A 19300-nucleotide genomic window follows, 5' to 3' on the forward strand; every position below is an offset into this window, starting at 1 on the left:
TTCTACAGATGTTTATGATGATTGAAGACTAAAGGAGTTTCATAATGAAATAGCAAATTGCATGAAAGGAGTTCAACTTCAGTACAAAGATACACTCCCCTAGAATATTAAAATACAGTGTATCATGTACTAATATAATAATCACTCACCTCTTGTCTTGCAGCTTTTTGACTTGTTGTAGCCATGGAACTTCCCTTTAAAGCGCAGTAATTTCTTTAAAACCCGTTTGATCTGTCAAGTAGGTGCAGAAGCTTGTGTCAGACACGAAGAGAATAGCAGCTTCAGCTCTGACAGGTGATACAAATGCAGTGAAGTTAATTGACTTCGCCAGCGGAGAAAATTCTTCCTCCCAATTATCTCAAATGCCAGACAACTTTTCAGGGGTGGGGAGGGAAACATGCCCGAAGGACAATACTGACAGAGCTTTTCTAGTAGGTGCTTTCTGTGCTTTGTTTTTATTCTTTATTATTTTTATTTAAGCTTTCAGGGATAAAACAATAAAATCAGCTAGCTCAATTGCATCTTTTTTGGGGGATTCTCAAACTTCATAAATCTGTTGCCCTTCCGTGGTCCTCTAAGATTTTCTGCCTGTTTTTGTGAAGATAGAAACTTGCAAGAGACTCTGTGAGGCGACGAAGTCATAAACTTTTTATTTTTCTTCTGGTTTTAGCTGTTCTGCTTCTTTGACTTTGTATTGGTATAACTTAAACCCTGTTGAAGTCAATAGGTTTCTGTCACATTCCAAGTTAGTATTTGGAAGGCGAAGGAGAGAGGACCGGGCTCTTTACTTTGTTCGTTGATCCCTGGTCGGGGCTGTAGCCTGTCGCGTATGTGAAGCTCTGCAGTTTCGTGTTCCAGCACCACATGATTCTTTTACAGAAATTTCCTGTCAGTGGAGAAGGAGCCAGCAAGGCTGTCATGGTAGGGGTTATTCTTTGGAGGAATAAAACTCCATTTTCTCCACTCTGACACCTTTTCTTCCCTCAGCTCAGTTTCTGGTTTTAGTTTGTGGCTTTTTCCACTGCAACTTCTGGTACGTGTATTATTGCCAAGAAATGATAAATGCTAATAAAAAGGGACCGATGTAGGCAACTTTTTATTCTCTGTCACCTTCTCTGAGATCATGATGCGTGACAGAGCACAGTGCTAAGCAGTGCACGCACGTGTGTGTGTGTGCATGCACAAGTTTGTGCAAGCACTTAGCATGCCCAACGGGGTATCTGTACTGCGATTAAAAGGGTCTCCGTCTCTCTGATGTATGAAAGTTCATCCACAGAGAAACCAGGTTACCAGACCACGTTCCCTCTCCAGTAAGTACTGCCGGTGGTCACACGTTGCAGCAGAACAAGAATATATATATATATACAAATGCATATATATATACACATATATACATAACTGTTGCAGGAGTTAGTTTTCACAGGCTAGAAAGGCCTGGCTGGCTGGCAAATGTTAGGTTCCTGTCCACTTAGATGGGTTTCTTTCTCGCTGGATGAGGAGGCGGAGGATGGTTGCTGTTAATTAAGGCTGGAAGGTGATCAGCGATTTGGGGGGGGAGGGAGACGAATGAGAGAAAACACAATCCTGCCTTCAGGTTGTTCTCCCACTGAAGGTACAATCTGTTTCCAATGTCCTTTTCTTTTGTAGCACAGCTCTACTATATATAGCTGGCCTTTTTGTGTCTTATTGTTCAGTAACTTTTATGGCTTTTTCAAGAGTATGTTGGGAAATCTGACAGTGTTTATATTTTATGTGGTTGGGTTTTTTGTTATTTATTGCTGTTGTTTGCTTTACAAAAGTGCATAAGAACATCTAATGTGAGCCAATTGTACTAGACACTGTACAGTGATTTATAGGTGTGTGGAGGAACAGTCCATGCCCCAAACAGTCTAAAAGTGGAGGGATGCCATCTTTAAAAGAAAAAAATTAAATAACACACAACACTACCAAACTAGCTCCCTTTTATTTCTCCTGCACTTGACTCTCTTCTTGCAAAATGTGGCAATAGTATCAAAACTTTTCATTCTTTTGGCTTTTGCCTGTCAGTATAACTGTTCCAGACCTTTCAGTGGCAAACAGCTCCATTCAGTTTGTGGATTCCAGCATCTTACTCATCCTTGCTTCTGGTTTTGTTGCCTGAAAACCCAGATATTTTCAGATTGACACAATATTGATCACAGTTGCATTTGGTTAAATTTGAGGTTAAGTTTACATGAGTCAGTGATGAAATTGCATATGACGCTCTTTTGGACATCAGGCATTCATTACCTTTAAAATCATTTTTTGAGAAACTTTATTCAGCCACTAGATATACTTTTATTAAAACAAGCCCTTAGTATGCATAATTTAGATTTGGAATCGTGGTAAGTTTGGTTTCTCACATTTCTTGGAATGTGCTTTCAGTTTAGTTAAACAACATTCTATTTAGGGCATAATTTTAAGAATAATTTTGTAATTCTGGCAGCAAATGCTGTAACATTATAATTATGCTGTAACATTCAATGTTTTTCCATCATAAACTGGAGGTAATCCCAGTTCAGGAATACAGCTTTCTTGTTGCTCTCATTTCTTCAAACAAAGGTGCAATTTTGTCCACAGAAATGATTTCTTAATGAAGTCCGTCATTTGGGTTAGTTACATGCTAAAGTGCTTCAAAAAGTCTTTCTTTCCCTCTGAAGTCGTAGATGGTTTTGAACTTTTCTTCCAGGAATTTCGCTTTTCAGAATGATTTAAGCCAGCAGGTGCTGTTCAGAAACAGACTCGATTCTTGCACGTATTAAAATATTGCTCTCATTTAACAATCTTAATTTAAAAATGGAAACTAGTTAAATCAATACAGTTGAGTACTATATAATAAATAATAATATAATAAACAGAAATAATATAATAGAATATAATATATTCATATAATATAATATAAATAATATAATAAATAAATAACCCATATGTGTTGTGGATTTCAAAGCAAAACAGCACCTGGTGTTGTACCCAGGGGTCAATACTGGGACTAGTACTGCTTAGCCTCTTCGTTACTGCCTGGCTGGTGGGAAGGAGTGCACCTCAGCAAGTTTCCAGGTGATACAAAGGTCAGAGAAGCAGCTCGTGCACCAGATGGTTGTGCTGCCCTTCAAAGGGACCTCAACAGGCCGGAGAAATGGTCCAACAGCAATCTCACAAAGTTCAATGGAGAAATGCAGGGTCCTGCATGTGGGGAGCAGTAACCCCATGCACCAGTGCAGGCTGGGGACTGCCCAGCTCCAAAGTGGCTTTGCACAGGTGTCCTTGGAGCACACCAAACTGACCACGAGCCAGCAATGCGCCCTTGTAGGAAAGGCGGCCAGCAACCTCCTGGGCTGTGCTGGGCAGAGCGTTACCAGCAGGTCAAGGGAGGTGGTCCTTCCCTGCTGCTCAGCGCTGGTGAGGCACACGTCTGGAGTGCTGGGCCCAGTGCTGGGCTCCGCGGAGCAAGGGACATGGAGCTGGGGTGTCTGTTGTGTGAGGTGAGTTTGAGGGAGCTGGAACTGTTTAATCTGGAGAAGGGAAGGCTCAGAAGAATCTTGTCGATGTGTGTAAATACTTGATGGAGGGCAGGGTGTAAAGGGGACAGAGCCAGGCTCCTCCCAGTGGTGCCCAGTGGGAGGACAAGAGGCAGTGGGCACAAATTGTAATACAGGGAATTTCATTAAAGTGTGTTTGCTACAAGTGAGGTCAAACACTGGAACAGGTTGCCCAGAGAGTTTGTGAAGCCTTCCTGCTTGCAGATACTGCAGATTTTGACTGGACATGGCCCTGAGCAACCTGCTTGAGCTGACCCTGCTTTGAGCAGAAGGGCTGGGCTAGATGGTCTCCAGATGTGTCTTCCAGCCTCAGTGCTTCTCTGCTTCATGGCCTTCATGTCTGTCTGCTCTGACTCTGTGACGAGGTGAGAAGATTTCCTCAAATAATCTCAGCATCAAGATATGTAAAATAACTCTATGTATAAAAAAAGAGAGAGATTATTTCTTTGAAGTTGAGGACTTCAAGACCAGAATCCACTAGGAAGTGACTGTTTGTCAGCAGGCTAGCTTTGTCATCTTAGTTACCTTTTGGAGAGGTCGCAGAGATTGTCTGTGGGGTAGTTCACCAGTTTCTAAACTGGTGCCTTAGATGCTGTGGCTTGAGTCGCCATCAGATGTGGGCTTGGTAACGTGGCGTGGCGTTGCGTTGGTGTGAGACATGAGGAGTAAGACAGCTGTGAATCAACCTGAGGTTTCAAAGAGGTGATCTAGTTTTAAATTGTCCTTCTGTTCATATATCGCCCTGTCAGTTATGTACTTTCACTACTGAGTTTAAACTTTCCAGGAAGAAATAAGTGCTGAAATAAAAAGCTACATCTGCTCATAAAATAGGAGCAAATTATCATGTTGTCTTGCTGGTCCTGCTGGAGTGGTCAGGCTCCCGCGCGCTCCTGGGTCTGCTCCTGGAGAGGGACTGCTGGGGTGGAGGGAGCATTGGCCTGACCTGGTACAGCTTTCCTTCTGTTAAATGCCTTTCTCTAGTTGTTATTCGGGGGACGATACTGAACTTGGATAATGCCGACCAGAGAATTAATACATTGTGTGCAGCGATGCAAATGGTGTTTGCTTTATAGCAAAAAGCAATAGCGTTTGCCATGCCTTTGATCTCTATAAAGCGCTCTGTTAGGCTGAGGTCATCTTGAGGAAGCACTGGCAGGTCTTTCCTTCAATTCTGTGTTCAATTCGATGTAAAAGGAACGAGGAATTGAATGTGTACTTATTGTGATAATTCATTTCAGTCAACAACAACAATTAGCTTGTTTTTCAAAGCTGCTCTACAGCACTTGGTGTTGGAATGGGATATCGGCGAAACTTTATTAGTTTTCACTGAAAATTGATATGTCTGTTAGCTTTTCATTATGGGGCTAGTTTTGCTTTCCAGATCAGTAAGACTTCTGGGTTCCTTTTCAAAACTGATTTTCTTTGTCGGTGTATTTGCTTATGTGTCTTGATAATCCTTCCAGTTACTGCTTCAGAAGATGTGGGGAGGGGAAGAATACTGGTTCCCTGAAGGTTGCTGTAAACCAGTCATTGCTCGTGTGATACTCGATGAATGAAATATTTCCATGCGCCATAAAACTTTATATCAAAGAAAGTCTTGAGAAGTTAAAAGAATGGCAAATATTCTGCAGACTAACTCTCGCAAGGGCTAAATAGCCTGGCTTTGATCCAGGAAGGCACTTAACAATGTGCTTAACTTTAAGCGCATTGAATATTCTTACTGGCACGAGTGAAAAATCAATGAGGCTACTCACATGCTTAAAATAAGACGTGTGCTTAAGTGTCTTTCTGGACGTCAGCCAGAGCGCTCAGCCTGCAAGATGGGCTGAATTCTAATGGTGGGCGAAAGCTAGTAGTGTTTCATTTTGCTTGTCTTGTGCGTTTCTGAAGAATTCATTGATATTGTCTGTGTTTATTTTAATTGGCCTCCATTTCCCATCTAAGCCCTACCAACTCCAGAGCTCCGGGAGTAAAATAGATGTGCAACTTAGGGCTGTCAAACAGCTTGTCAGGGATAGTACTTAGACTGTATATATTGCTATGGAGCAGGAACTGAACTTCAGAAAAGCTGGGAAAAGATGAGGTGAAACATGATTGTTTTCTTTGGTAGCCAAGGTTTTAATATAGAGAGAAAATGAAGAGGAGAGAAGAGAAGGGCTGGTGACACATCGCACCTTTTCAGTTAACATAGTTGCTTCTTAGGAAACATTAAAGAATGCAGACAGATGCATTAATAATCTTCTGGCAGTGACTGTAGCCTTGGCAAGTAGGCTTTCCTACCTACTATTGATTTTTTTTTTTTTTTTTTTTACTCTCGGGCAGCAATTTGTGATGGGTGGCTTGATCTCTTGCCCTCAAAACAGGCAGCGAGATGAGTTGTCACGGCCAAAATAATTTTTGCTTTCTAACCAATCCCTCCTGTTTCTTCAACAGCATCTTTTACTGCTTAGATGACAATTTCCACTGCTGACAACTGTGAATGATAAAATATACTATATTTAAACACAAAGAGCCTCCGTGTCTAGAGGTGCAAAATAAGCCACCACAATGCTCCTGAGCTCTTCGCTGGCACCAGCTACGCTAGTAGAACCCAACCCTCCAGTGCTGTAAATCTGGGACGTTACTGGCTGCGAGTGTGACAGCAGCAGAGTCACAGTGATCTAGAAGAAATCTTTGCTGTCAACCCAAACTTCTTTGTCTAAGGAAACAGCCTCTTGGTCTTCCCCCGCTCCCTTTTGTTTCTCAGCATCTAGACATTGCTCGTCGTTCGCTGTTCCTCCTTACATCTGACATTGCTGTTTGCTTTCTTTTCTGTCCGGGTTGGTAGAGCCCACACAGTATGTTCTGACGGAGCACTGGAACAGGCTGCCCAGGGAGGTTGTGGAGTCTCCTTCTCTGGAGATATTCAAGACCCGCCTGGACAAGGTCCTGTGCAGCCTGCTGTAGGTGACCCTGCTTCGGCGGGGGGGTTGGACTAGATGACCCACAGAGGTCCCTTCCAACCCCTACTATTCTGTGATTCTGTGATTCTGTGATTCTTTGTATACGGTCTTCGAGTTGTGATTGCCGATGTTTCTTACCATTTTTACTGGAAATTAAGCGATTTGTTTCCTTATTTTAATTTGATCTAGACTAGATGAGAGAGAAACTTAGAGTAGTTGAAAACAGAGTGGCTGGACTGGAAGAAAATTAAACATAAACAGTTTTCAAAAGATTAAATACGTAAAACTAGAAGACACCAGTTTACACCATGGAATTTTGTGTATAATTACAAAAGTATCTCCTGAAAATGCATCTCTGAAGGAGCAGCTGCCGTTTTTAGGAGATCCCTTCTGCAGTGAGCCTTGAGGAGTTTTGACTGCGTTTTTGCTTGTAGGTTGTTGGTTTTCTTTCTGCTGCAGAAGTGTCTTGCTGTAGCACTCCAAGCTCAGTTTCAAGTATCTTTCAAGGTAACTAGCAGCGTATGTTTTTATTGTGTACTTGCCCTAATGGCCATTTATTTCTTCAGACTGGAGTTTCCTCTTTTACTTCAATAATAGAATCACCTGTCACATACAGAATTTCACCTGAATTGAAGAAGAGGTGATTGAAGGTTCAAGTTTAGAAGGCGTATTCAGACTTGGGGATAGCCAGTGATCTTTAAAAGAGTGAAATGATGCACACTAAAGGTGTCAGAGCCAGAAGGAGAATTGAAAGAGTGGATGGAAAATGGTATTTTATAGCTATTTTGCTTTCAGCAGTTTTTCCTTTAGCTGTCAAGCTTAAGTCTAGGTCTAGGAGTGTATCTGTTTGCAGGTGTCTTCAATGTGACAGGGCCTTCTGCCACCTAGTGTTAATGTGAGTCCTCTCCTCAGCAGGGTATCACCAGATAATTTATTAAGTGTCATTATTTATTAATGATAATCCTCCCCCAATTGCTAGGTGCTCTCTGTGACCATTTAAAAATGCAGTTCCTGCACCAGGGGGTTTCAGAACCAGTTCCATCAGTAGGCACAACTTCTCTGCACACGTTTGTGCAGGTTGCAAGGTGGGTCAAGTTGTTATAGAAATAATCCCTGGAGAATTTCCGTAACTGTGAATGTCACTCCTCTGTAACAACTCGGTTGGCGCTGTTCTACCCCAGGTGGAACTGAGGGCTTTTGCCTAACTCAGCACACTGCTGCTGTGGTATCTGTGCTCCTGCTGGTTCGGGGAATTGTATTAGACTGAAAGCAGCAGAGAATAAAAATTAATTCAACAAAGTATCTAAAATAAAGAACAGTTCCATTTAGACACTTAACTCGTCGTTCCACCAGGGCACAACAGAGAAGGACAATAAAATCCAGAGAATTACACTCAGATTTCACAACAGAAATGTCAAACTGTTAAAATAGAAAAACAGGCTTAAAATGACATTTTATATTTAAGCCAAATAATAATAGCTCCTACCGTATGTTGACAGATAGGAGGAAACTACTTAGGGTTGAAGGAATGTTGTTTTTTTTCTCCTTCATTCCCCTGTAACAATATTTTGAAGAGAGCAGAGCAACCCTTTCCTGTTTTCTCCTCCGCCTCTGTGAGCTGCCTTTGACCGCTGTGCGATGCAGAGCGGGGCCGCACGGTTCCTGTGCAGGTTGGTGCTGGAGAGCTCAGCTGAAAGGCTGCGCCTGGCTTGGGCAGAGGCTGCTAATTCGGAGCCCAGCCATGGTTTGGAGGAGAAGCCCTCACTCCTAGCTCCTGCCCTCCACTCTCTTCTCCCTCCCACCTCTTCCAGGCCTTCCGGAGGAGCAAATGCCAGCGTGGCAGAGAGCTGTATGCTCCATCCTCAGCACCAGGCTGAGATGCTGACCTGGTCGGCAGCAGCCAGAACCTGAGGAAGCAGAGGGGCTAATGCGTTGGAGCATCAGTCGGCTGCGACAGCAGGCAGGCTGTGTTTTTCACCTTGTTTTGACCTGAACAGTCTCATCTTTTTTAAATAGTGTAATTCAAACTGCAGTCTTTTCGCATTCAACAATTATGGTTTTCAAATACCGCCTAAAGAAAATAACTTTGAATTCTTACTGTCTCAAATGAATAGCAAGTTTTTAACTTGCTCTGTGCTTGTAGTTATTCATTTGAGATAATTATTAAGTTTGGCGGCTTACTTATCTGATCAGTATCAGAGGTTAAAAACCCACTAGAAATTCTTGTGCGTCTTGTGCTGTTTTGAGTCATGTGAAGCTGGAATTACCATACAATGTGATTTCACTGCTGCTCTGTCAGAGCAGAGGATGCTGTGTCACAGTGAAAGCAGAATAGACCGCCTGACTGGGGGAAGACGGCATTTTGAAAGCCGAGGTTATATACAGCTTTTTCTTTGTTCAGATGATGTTTTTTTCCATCAGAAGTGATTTGGGGGCAAAGCCTGTGGCTGTGGTAAATGCATTTCTGGTGTTATTTTCCTACTCTCAGTCCTTGATGCTGACAAGGGGGTGTTTCTTTCCCCTTGGGTCCAGCCTCACCACTCGTACTGAGGTCAGTGCCCTGCAGCGGCATTTCGGAGCTGTGGAACAGGGCAGGTAGGTGGAGGAGGCAGACTTGGGGGGGTAAGGAGGCTGCTGACCTCTGTCAGTTTGCAGCCTGACTGTGGCCGTGCCTGACCCCCGAGGCACCCAGGGGCTCTGTCCTCCCTGCTGGGACTAAAACACGGTCCTTCAGTGCGGGGGGAAAAAAACTTTAAAAGCGTGCTGGGCAGTCCATTATCCAGCCTTGGGCCCAAAGTCAAGGTCCTTACCAGAGCTTCTGGGGCAAAAATGTCTCCTCTCTTCTTGTGGCAGGCCATCCCGTGCTCTGCAGCTGTGGTACGGCCATGACCGTCCTTGGGGTTGTTGCCACAGAACTGTGCATCGAGCAAAATGTGTGTGTGTGTGGGGGGGAAATCTGTGTGCATCTCCATCCTCTTTCTGTAGGTCTTCCTCGTCCAAGCGCTCTGTTCAGGAAGGGCTCTTTGCTTCACAGCTGTAGAATTTACATGGAAGCTGGTCCAGCAGGAATCTCTTTCATGTAGCTCGCTCAGAGCCCCAGTTCATCAATATGGATTGCTTGCTGTGCTCTGGGGATTCATGGTATGCCGTGGGGTGTGCGGAAGTTGGAGAAAGAGGCAGAGAGTGAGGAACTGTAGGGAATTTTTACTCTAAAAGAAAAATTTGTGCATCCAAAAGAACTGTCTTTCAGAATAAAAGTTATGTTCTCTCTTCTTGCCCACAGAAGAGATGCTGTATTCCCAATTTGAACCCAAGGAAAAGTTCCTCTAGCCATGGGGAAAGATACAGTGAAGTCTTTAAGACTGAATTTACCCTGTCCTTTTAAAAAAAAAAAAAAAAAAAAGTCTGTGAAAACAGTCCTGGCTCAGGTAGTAAGTTGCAAAACAATGGTTAGCTTCCTCAGAGTAATCATAATTTTTAAACATACCCACATTCTTCTGGTGACCTTTGTCCTAAATGTAGCATTGTGGGAGGAGGAGCGGAGTCGGAAGGCAGGGGGAAAGATGAGCAATTTGAAGATCAAACCATGCCAAAACATTTCCACAACGTGTTAAAAATAGAGCTACTTTGCCGTTACAAAAATGATGGTTTAATGGTCGTCTTAGCCACCACAAGGAAAAAAACCCAAGATCATAGCTGAGAAAAGGCTCTTGTGTTCAGTGACATTCTTCTCAGGGTCAAGTACGAGTGGAGCCTGATTTAGTCATAGACTAAATGTAGCTGCAGATCTGCAGTCCTCCGAGGTGTAATCTATACTTGTCACGCCGAGTGAGCGCGTTGCTGGGTCCCACCTCGCGCTGCAGTGTCCTTGCTACGCGGCGAGGCCGCTCAAGGGTGTTAAAGAGCTTACTCGCAGTTGTTTGAGCAGTTCCTGCAGTGGCCGATGGCTTTACTCTATCTGGGAGTTCAGACCTGGAAACCCGAGCGAGGGAGAGTGCCCGCGCGGCGCTGGCGAGGCCGGTGGCGAGGGGACGGGCAGCTGGCGGGTGGCCTTGGGAAGATGACAGATGGGGGACCAGGTGCCCCCGCTCATCCCAGAGCCCCCGGCCCCTCCACTGCGGAAGTCCCTGGCGCTGGGGGAAGGCTTCCTGTGAGCGAGGGTTCTAGAAATAAACATTAACCTTTTGTTACCAGCCCGGTACGCGGGGATAATGAATTCAAGCAGCGATTCAGGGAAAGAGTTTAAGCAGAAATCCTTTTAGATTGAAGGAAAAAACCGATTTCGTCCAAATGGTAGTGGTTGCGCAGATTTTGGAGGCGGCGTCTGGAACGCTGGCAGGAATGCGTGGCACTGAGATGTGCGGTGAGCAGTGAGAAGCAAACTGTTTGCACAGCATAGTCAGGGATGGCTCTTGTCTGACGTGTATGGAGCCATTAAAATGACTAAATATATTTCTGTGGGGAAAGTGGGACAGGAGGAAGCCCCTCAACAGCTGAAGAGAGTCAGCATAGAAATTGTATCCTTTATGGAGTTGAAATAAGTGAACAAAAAGAAACTGGGTAGCCTTTAGTTTTCCTTTGCTTGCAAAGGATTAAAGTGTTTGCACGTTCTGCTTTCCATTTCCCATTTTTATTTTAAAACAGGCAATTGCATGCCAAAATGAGGAGGACTTTCAGATAATCATTGTCTCGAATCTGCCATGTGACAGCGTAAGAATCTATAAACCATGTTGACTTAGACCAGCTTAAAATACGTCTCCTTTCTCTGAAGTTTGACTCTTGGGGATGATGGTGTACCCTAGCAGCTTCAAGTTTCTCTTTTTTCTTTTTTTTTTTTTAACTGAAAAAACCCCAACAAAACAATATGACCTCTGTCATTGCTTTAACTTTGGAAAGGGCACTTGAGATTTCCTGCGTTAGTTCGGATCACTGAATCTACAGCAAAGACAGGGATGGCAGCTGCCTTGCACCAGCGTTCGTGTTTTCTGAAGTTGAAACTGTTGCACCTTGTGTGAACTTATGCTGCCTGGTCAAATGTTGAGAGAACCTCATTAAATGTAGCATTTGATTAGTATCAAAGGAAATATGTAAGCACCCATGGTGAATTCTGGGCTTATATGAGGTGCAAAATGTGTTTATCAAACATGCACTGGATTTACACAGATAAATTCTTGTTGAACGTAAATCTCTAGCCAGTGTCACTTCTCAGTGGAAAGAGGCGGCGTGTTTAACTTGTTAACATTTTTAACCTGTTGTTTACAGGTGTAATTGGATTTGCAGCTCCTGCAAAGATGGGTATAGGCCAGCTTGCACCATTGAAGGGGTCTGTGTCCCATTTCAGAGTGCTGTAAGTCTGTAGTCCTATGTCTGTCGTCTACGGTGCTGTAAGTGGATAGTCTTCAAGTCTGTAGTCCACGGTACTTTGAGTCTGTAGTCTTTCTCCGCATGAAATCATCGTGCCAAGGCTGGTGCCGCCTTGGGTGGGGCCCTGCAGCGGGACTGGCGTTGTCTAAAAACAGTTGTTACGGCAGCACCTGCGCGAGCCTGCGTGCGCAGCCCGAGAGCAGTATCCCCGGGCTGTCATTTCCCGGCGGCATAGGAAGTGGAGAAAATGTGTATGAGGTCAGAGCAATGCAAAGCTTCCTTTATTCTGTAAAACTTTTTTTCATCATTGTTTCCTCTCTTTACACTTCTTTTAAAATTATATCAGACAGTTTCTGCGGGGCAGAAGGCATTTCTCCTTGTTCTTTGATCTGCGTTTCTCCGTGCTTTTTCATCTTACCTTTAGGCAATAGCATTGGCTTCTCTGTTACTCCAAAGGCAAATGTTTATCCACATGTTAAATAAACATGCACACCTGATTCTGGGCTCATGTCTATTTAAAAATGAGAGCAGCAGTAGAATTGCAGTGCTAGGAAAATGCTGGAGAACCAGATGCGCTCTAAATCTTTTCTTCCTTTAAGCTTCTTTTTTACCAGTAGAAGAGTTGGGGTTTTTCTATGATGGATTCACTTAGGAGCACTGAAGATGTACTTTGAGATAGCTGTCAGAAGAAAATTTCCCTCCATTCCATCCCCCAATGTGTTCGCTTTGCAGTGGAAATGTTTGGTCTGCGGAGTCTGGATTTCATCACAAAAAGAGGAAGCTTTCAGGGAAAGCAGTATGGGAAAATTTGATTCTGTTCTCTTCCCCCCACCAAGGATGGCTGCTTTGACTTGGTGCATTTAAAGACTTTTTTTCTACTGCAAGGTTCACAACTGTACTCACCAACGTCATAGGTAATTTGTCATAAAATCTGTGATGTAGGTAGTTAGATATATCTTACGGTTGATGTATGTGTTTCACCATTAAAAGAGGAAACAGTTTATGTGAAACATCAAATAAAAGTGCCTTAGTTTGTGTATTAAACACTCCGGAGATTCTTTTCCTGGTCACCGCCGCAGCTGAACGGTGAGGAGCGAAGCTGCGGCGTTCGGAGCGGGAGCACTGAGCCCCGAGGCACTGCCGGGTTGGGTTCCAGCGGGGCACGTGTGGCTGTGGGCTGCCGGGGGCTGCAAGGCTTCCGTTTGATGTGAGGGAGAAGAGGAAAAGAGGAAGGAATAACTCATCACTGATTTCTACCTTTGGAGTCAGAACTGGCTTTATCAGAGACAGCTGTTTCACAGTTAATATTACTTTTCTGGGCCTTTTCTTTTTCTCCTCCTTCAGTGCCTGGTAGCAGACCTCTGTGCTGCTCCGTCTTCGCTGAGGCGTGCTGTGGCAGACCTGTTTAATTTTAAAGAACTTTGTTTCACCACGCGCAGTTGACATGTACTCCTGCCCAGAGCATTTGAAACTAATTGCTATTTAGAAAAAAACAGATGGACAAGGCTAAAAAGAATCACCAGAGGTCCGAGATTTCTTTCACTGATTTGGTGACTTGGGGGTTGCTTGGCTTTTCGACTGGGCAAAGTTTTTTCTGGTAGAACAGTTCTTCACTTAGAAGACCTAAAACTGAAAAGTAAAAGTTCTAGGAGCCATGAACTCAAACTCCCTAGTAAGATGTTTTTTCTTAAATCTTTGTTGTAATAAATAGAGACCCATTAGAGTCAGTAGCCATCTGATTTTGAAAAATTTATTGCAACGTGAAGACTTTTCCTTATTGGAAAACTGGTTCAAGTTTCCCTGTGAAGTAAAGGGCGGGGGGGGGGAATACTCAAACATCATCTGAGTGTAGACATGTTGATTTCCAAGCAACTCAAGCAAGCCCCTGGAAATGCCATCAAAGGTAAAGCCACCTGGAAGCAGAGGGCTTGCTCCTAACGCCAGCGGTGCGTTCGGCAGTCAGTGCTGGCAGCTGCAGGCCCTGAGCAAGGGGACTGCTGCCACGTCCCCTGCCCTGGAGGCACAGGCGGCGGTTTGGCAAGCCTGCCGTGAGCTCCTACGCCCGATCGCATGCTGGGTTGAACGAGGGGAGCTCCGGGCACAGCTCTGCGAGTCGTGACGAGGAAGTGACAGCTCGGCGGCAGTCTCTTGGGGCAGGGGTACGTGACGTGGGGCGAGCAGGTCCGTGGCGAAGAGAAGGCGATGTCTGTAGTATTCCCTCCTTGTGCTGGGGTCTGGCGCTCGTCTGACACCTTGGTGAGCAATTTCTGCTCGCTAAGCCCTCCGAAAACTAGCATAGCTAAGCAGTGTGATTAATAATAAAAGACACTAACTTACTAAGCTGAATCTGAGCTGGTGGAAATGGTGTCTGCAGTGGGGGGTCGTGGGGGTTTCAAGGGTGGTGTTTTGGGGTAGCTCTCATCATCTTCGGCAGGATTCTTCCGTAGCCAGAACTGTGGGGTGGTATGACAGTTGGCTCTTCTTTGTACCCCTGCACTGCGGGCTGTGTTTGGTCTTGTCCTGCTGCAAGACGAACAGGTGACATAACAAAGGTTAAAAATATATTCTTTTTCCGTCTGCCTTGGGATCTGTCGTGTTGAGACCTCATCATGCTTAGCAGTTTTTTGACATTCACACTGATTGCTGCAGTTGTATACAGAGAGGCACTAAGAAAACCCAACACCACCACCAAAACAAACCCCCCCCCGGTCAGCACTGCAGTGGGGGGCTGCCTGCCCGTTGGCTGGCGCTTGTGGCAGACCCCACACCATGATGGTTTGTTGTCCGTTTTATTGACTTGCTGGTCACATTCAAAGTAATTAAAACTGTTACACTGTATTCATCGACCAAATGACACCTCGATTCCTTTAGGCAGCCGTGGCCCTGCTCCTTTCCAGGGAACAATTTTCCCCGCTCAGCTAGAGAAACAGATTTTTCCCGTCCGGAGGGTGGAGGAGCAGAGCGGCTGAGGGTGGGTGCCGTCGCGCCATCGGGGCTGGCAGTGCAGCCTTGGGCACCCGGCTGGTGTTCAGCAGGAATTTCTGACACCACTAATAGCTGGTTTGTTAATTTTAAGATCCGAATATGATGATAGTGCCCAAAGAGTGGCTGTTAAAAGAGAAGAAAGACTGCTTTTTGACTGCTGAGGACTTGGAATCAGGCTTGTAGCTGGCCTGTGGAGGGGTGAGCGGCTGTTCTGGACTGCCACTTTGATTACCAGCTCTGTGCGGTGTTTTTGTCCTGCCTTAGACATGACAGTCTCCGAGATGGGGGGAGACACCCTGTTTGAACACCACCTAGCAAAGAGTGTTCCTAAGTGAGTTTCCCAGGGCCATTTAATGAAGAACAGCAATGAGCTCAGCTTATTTTATAAGCAAATTGTGCTCTGGCTGGGTGGACAGACTGTGTGGTGGAGCTGGTTCTAACAAAAGCAGAGCTGCGTGGGGGAGCTCGGTTCGTACCTGCTCAGGGGCTGTGGAGCAACCCAGACCACGCATTCCTCAACGAAAAGCAGACCACAGAAAATCCAGTTTCGTGTGTGCCTCTGGCTGAGGTGACCCAGTCTCTGCGAGGATACTCCGAGTAGTGCATTGATAACTTCTCTCAGAGACGGGGTAAATCCAAGGGAAATACTGTCTCCAGAAAGGCTCAGGAATGCGGCGTATGCTACTGCCTTACTAATGCTTTACACAGTTTTCCAGACGGGAGTATTTTGCTTGCTTTCATGCAACCACTATTTATTATTTAAATGATGAATCTGGAAAATTTCCCAGATCTAATGTCTGCCCTATTACTTTCTGTCTCGGATACTGTGGCTAATCAGATGAGCAGTAAATCTCTTCTGTGGAATAGAATTGCTTTTTTTTTTTTTTTTTGTCAAACAACTTGTGAGTGATTTTTCTTTTCTTCACCCTCATAAAATACCTAATAGATCAAAAAAAAAAAAAAAGTAGAATCTGCATGCCAAATCCACAGTACTCCCCATCCACCCCCAATAACCCATCTGCAGAACCATCAGTGGGACCGCATTTGTCTTGGGGGAAGACTGTGTGCAGTAATCCCAAGCACTGATGCTTCCAGTTGGGTGGGGTGGTGTACTGGGGGGGTTTTTTGGGCTTGTTGGTTGGATGTTTTGGGCTGGTTTGGGCTTTTTTAGCTGCCTTTGATTGTGCTTGTTTAGCCTGAAGAAGAGAAGACTGAGAGGGGACCTTATAAATGCTTATAAATATCTTCAGGGTGGGTGTCAGGAGGATGGGGCCAGGCTCTTTTCAGTGGTGCCCAGCAACAGGACAAGGGGCAACGGGCACAAACTGAAGCACAGGAAGTTCCATCTGAACATGAGGAAGAACTTCTTCCCTCTGAGGGTGACGGAGCACTGGAACAGGCTGCCCAGGGAGGCTGTGGAGTCTCCTTCTCTGGAGATATTCCAGACCCACCTGGACAAGGTCCTGTGCAGCCTGCTGTAGGTGACCCTGCTTCGGCAGGGGGGTTGGACTAGATGACCCACAGAGGTCCCTTCCAACCCTGAACATTCTGTGATTGTGCTCTTTCTCCATCCGCTCTGATTGTTTCTGAAGTCTTTCCTGAATGTCTCTGAAAGGAGACAGCCCTGCCGAGCGGCGAGGGGACGTTTGCTGACAGTCTCGGGTGCTGCCATCCGCCGAGCCGGTGGTGCGTCCCCGCAGCGATGCCAACTGGTGCTGAGGCACCTGGGGCCACGGGTGGAACGGCGTGGGGGGATCACGCCGCTGCATGGTGCTCCAGCAGTCCTGGTCGTTCCTGATGAAGGGATGGTGAGACGTGGCCTTTGGAAAAGAATGAGCATGAAGGAAACTCGGCCCCAGGAATGAGCAGCTTGATTCTGAGCCCCTGCACCACGTGGGAATTACCTCTCTTTCTTTGAAAACAGGAGGCTGCTATTTTTTCTTCTTTCCCCCACATGGTGATGAGAAACTGGAGGTCAGGAATGAGCCCCCTGAAGGCTCATGAAGAACAAAATACGACGTGTTTTAGCTGACGCGAGAGGTTAATGGGGAAGATCAACATGCAATGGCTGCCGCGAAGGAAAGCCGAGCGTAGGCAGGATGGCGAGCGGGAAGTGTGAAACCGTGGGGCAGAGAACACGCAGCCCTTCAGCCCTGCTCAGAAATAATAGCACAGGCTTTTTTTTAACTTCAGAGCTTAGTCTGCCCTCAGTAAAAACAAGTTACATTAAAAAACTCTGCACCAGAAAAAGCAAACCTCTTTCTCCTGGTTTCTGCTTATAAGATTTACAGGTACTTAAAATAAACCTATGAAAAACAGACCTAGTGTGCTGGAATTTGCTAACTAGTGAGAGCAATTACCTCCAGGTCCCAAGACCTAACGGAGCTTGACTTTTTGGGAATAAAACTTGGCAAGCGCTTCTTCCTGCTGCTGTTGTAAAGGTGCAGATGAAAAGATGTGCTGACCTCCGCCAGAAACCCCAGGAATCCGGTTCAGAGTGATGCTCCCGCGAAGGGCACGGCTCGATTCGGGCAGCGCAGATGGGGATGGGTGCGGGAAAGCCGGTGGAACGATCGCTTCTCATTGTGTGGCTTCAGCGTGGCAGAGGCTTTGCAGTTGCCTGGTGTACCGCAGCCATTAAACGCCTCGAGAGTGGGAAGTTTAGATACTTAACGAGAAAATAAAGACCTCAGCTGACAGCCAGCGGCGTGTCGTGCTTGTTCCACAGCAGTAAGGAGAATTAATGCAGGTTGCCGTAGTAAAAGCAGGTCTGAGCCTCTTTGGCAAGGATTTTGTGTTGCTTCGGAGATCACGTCCCAATGAACTGTAAATGCTGTCATAGCTGTAAGTCAGGCCGCCTTACGGAAGGAATGCCCCAGTTTCAGATGACCTAAAAAAAGGGAAACAATAGGCTCTGCCTCTCTCCTCTGAGTGATTTAGAAGTAACAAAAGGTTAGAAAAGCAATGAAAAACACACAACCAACCTTGGTTAATATAGAGATGTAAAATAATCCCCTGTTTTCTCCGGACTGTTCCGTGCATGAGTGGAAAATGAAGTTTGTGCAGTGAAACGAACATGATAGAAGTGAAATCCGAGATGAGAATTTATTTTTAGAAGCCTCTCCGGTTTGGAGGGTGGAGGTGGTTTCTCGCCAGCGTTTTGAAGGGAATTATTTGTCGTCGTCAGTATCCCGTCAGCATTACTGGCTGAGGGAAGGAGCTGCTGTTTCCCACAGCAGTTGTAAAAGGCCTTTGGGAAGGATGAGATTTTTTTGAGGGACAAGTAACAAGAATGTTTAAAAAAACAAAATAAAAAAATTAAAAATCTATGAAATGCATTCTCCCACAAAACAGGAGCTCTCTGCAAGCATCTTCCCTTGCAAATGAAGAGACGGGGCCAGCTTTGCTGCTGGGTTGGCAGATGCCCTCTGGGCTAAACGCTGGCAACAGGGTTTGTGCCCTGACGCCTGTGCCCATGCTGATGGGAACCAGCGTCCAGCAGCGGGGACCGGGCTCCATCTCCAGTCGGGGCAGAGCTCACCGGAACATGGCCACAGGCGGCCAATTCAGTCTCTTTGCTCCAGTGTCTCGCCACCAGTCACCCAGAAACGTTGCTCATGTCTGTGCATTGTGCTTATTAGGTGCAAGAAATTGATTTTTTCAAACTGTAATGAATCATTTCTAAGTAACCTCTTTTTCTCCACATTTATGGCATCAATGGGTATGACTGTTTATTATGTCTTACCTATAAAATCTGACCTTTTTTATATACTCTTTATGGAAACAGCGTACAGCCATAAATTAAAAGATGCAACTGTTTTGGATATTTTACTGGTGGTCCTGCATTTTCCTGCCAGAAGTGCAGCTGGTTTGGGTTTCTCGGGATAACATTATAAAAGCCTGTATGCGTTTTGCAAGTTTATGCTTGGATTGCCAAGCCAGAGGTGGAATGACTCAACCTTCCCAGGAGCAACACGTACCAAGCGATGAATCGAAACAGCCAGCCGAGGCTCAGGGGCTCGTGCGGCCGCCGTGCAGAGCGGTTCTCGTGTGCGGCATCGTACCCGCTGCTCGGAACCCGAGACGGTCGTTGCGCTGAGGGTGCCAGGCTGCAGCCCATGTTGGGCTTGGGTGCTGACCAAGCGGGGAATCTGGGCTTGTGTCTGTCTCGCGGGGTGCAGGCGCTCTGGGGTTGCGGCGCTGGAGGACGCCGGTGCAGCCTGGCGGAGCAGCCAGCTTTAATGGGAGCTCTGGGCGGGCACGGCTGGGTGGGAGCCCTTGGAGGGAGCGGAGGGGAACCAGGTGCCGGCGGCAGTGCCAGCGCAGGCCGTGGGTTTCAATGTCGGCTGGTTTGGTGTAAAATTAGATGGCTCTGCAACGGGTGCTTTATTGTGATGGTACTTAATTAATGGTGAAGGTTAGAGGCTGCTTTAGCCATGGTGCTGATGACAG

General features: G+C 45.8%; 1 protein-coding gene and 1 long non-coding RNA gene across 3 annotated transcripts in view; one reads left to right on the top strand and one right to left on the bottom strand.

Annotated features, from left to right (window-relative positions):
• The window catches only part of MNAT1 (MNAT1 component of CDK activating kinase), a 127010-nt gene that overhangs the window by 106359 nt on the left and 1351 nt on the right, over positions 1-19300 (top strand). The gene's annotated exons all lie outside the window — the stretch shown is intronic.
• On the bottom strand, positions 13624-17962 carry LOC142362094 (uncharacterized). The gene is made up of 3 exons (XR_012764653.1): positions 17833-17962; positions 17209-17738; positions 13624-14386 (listed from the first exon to the last, which is right to left on the bottom strand). It is a non-coding gene; the product is annotated as an uncharacterized LOC142362094 (long non-coding RNA).

This window comes from Opisthocomus hoazin, chromosome 7 (genome assembly GCF_030867145.1).
Source record: "Opisthocomus hoazin isolate bOpiHoa1 chromosome 7, bOpiHoa1.hap1, whole genome shotgun sequence".
NCBI lineage: Eukaryota > Metazoa > Chordata > Aves > Opisthocomiformes > Opisthocomidae > Opisthocomus > Opisthocomus hoazin.